This window comes from Teleopsis dalmanni, chromosome 1 (assembly GCF_002237135.1).
Source record: "Teleopsis dalmanni isolate 2A chromosome 1, ASM223713v2, whole genome shotgun sequence".
NCBI classification, from domain to species: Eukaryota; Metazoa; Arthropoda; class Insecta; order Diptera; family Diopsidae; genus Teleopsis; species Teleopsis dalmanni.
This window is the reverse complement of record NC_051846.1, coordinates 154346592-154348798: the sequence shown is the minus strand read 5'-3', so window position 1 is coordinate 154348798 and position 2207 is coordinate 154346592.

Below are 2207 nucleotides of genomic sequence, written 5' to 3'. Positions count from 1 at the left end.
ATGCGTTAAACTTTGACAGAATGTGTATAATAGTGTTGCCAGCGTTAAAATAAAAAAAATTACCGATTGAATAAGTGCGGGAATTCAAAAAAGAATGAATAAGTTCTTTTTTGATCACAAGGTATTATCTTTCAAACTCAACGTATGTATTAATGTTTATTTGACTATTCAGTTCTGTCGACAATTCATAGACCCTTTAGAAAAATTTTTTGCATCCATTAAAATACTTTGCTTTATTTTTATATTTCTAGTATGACTATATAAAATTTTAGCATTTTTTTATTTAACTTTAAATGAACATTATTTTGTTAAATAAATATTTAAATTCTAAATGATTTGTTTTACTTGTGCTTGGTAAACAATTTAAGGAGCTTTTATAAGTTTTGCATTATATATACATTCAATATAAACTTTTGTCCGTGATTATGCACTTTGCATCCTGTTGCTAGAGGATAAAAAACCCCTTCTAAAACTTTTCATTTCAACTTTTCTATTAATAAAGCAATTCTCTTTTTAATTTAAAACTTTTATGGTTTCCTGGGTAAAAATTGCACTGGAAATATGGTAAAGTAATTTCTCTTTTAATTCCACACATTTTACCGCCGCTATTTTATAAAACATTTTTACTGCGGCCAGCGTATGTTTTGCATAATTGACTTAACTGTTGAGTTAACTTTAACAGTAGATTAGACAATAAAAGCATATACAATATAAAAAAATAAAATTCGGGAAAAAACTTGATATTAAAAAATACTTTATGGTCTAACAAACGCGCCTGCTATGGTCAAAGTTTCAAAACAACTTGTGAAGCGAAAAATAATACTAATTACTTTTGCTACTTTTTAGTTGAAAGAAAAATTTTTTTTTAAAATATCAGTGGCGAAAATATTTAAATAATTTATTTTTAATCATTTTATGTAAATATTAAATAATTTAATTTGCATAAACAAATATATGAAAACAAAATCGAAAATAATTCATTGCATTAACATAAATTTCAAATCATTAAACGCAAAATTTCGAATTAAAGTTGCTCATACGCAGTGTGGGCCGCACTTGCTTTTATGCAGTAAATTACAAAAAGCAACAAAACTAAACACAATTTTAGCTTAAATTGCAGATTTATGTCCTGCGGAGAATTTTGTTTATATATTGTGTTATTTGGGAAATAAATAAGTATGCGTGAAAATATTATATTTATGGCAAATAAATAAGGAATATAATTTGTGGTCCTTTTTTTAATAACAGCGTTGGTTAACCAAAAATTTAATATAAAATAAAAAAAGTAGAAAAAGAAGAACAAGACAAACTTATTACTGGATAGAACAGAAATCCATTAAGAATGTGCATAAATAAACCATATTTTGTATATAGCATTCTATTGGATTTATATAAAGTATGTTCTATAAATTCGTTGTCATATGCAGGATATTGCGTATATTTTTATGAAACACAATAAACAAAGAGAATACCGAAACTGAAATTTATATGCGCATAGGATTGTTGGTAGTTATATCACTAATATCCTTGTAGATTAACATAAAGCAACTTTTATTCACAAACAACTTATGGTCAGTAATAAAAACCTGGATTTTGTTTAGCAATCAGTTGAATTCACATAAGCTTTACGATTTTTCTGTTTGAATTGGAAATTATTCTACATTTATTTGACAGTTCAATATAAATATATACAATATAAGCAATGTATATATCATATATGTTTAATAAACTGTTGAATAAATGTGCAACTAAAAATTATGTTTTTTTATCAATTTTAACTTTTACTGAATTGGTTTAAATATTTTTTACAGCACTTGGTTGTTGCTTGTCCAACATCAATTTAAATTTTTCAGAGTTTTATTGGCTAGTTTTAAGTGTTATTTCATTTAATTGTTTTATTAACAAACTATTTAAAATTTCATATTTTTTAAATCATATTTTTTTGAATCCATTTTACATAATTACTGCATTAACTTGAAAATACAATACTATTGAAGGAAGTTATAATTTACAATCACAGCAGCAGGATATGATGAATATGCATAGTTGCATCTCAAATGTAAAATGCAACAGTTCATAATAACATATCACGTAATATGTCTCTGGTTTTACATATATATGTAAGACCGGTGTTTTTTGTGAAGTATAAAATTAACTGACACATGTCAAGATATTCTTGTTGCTGTTTGGAAACAACTGCTTTTATA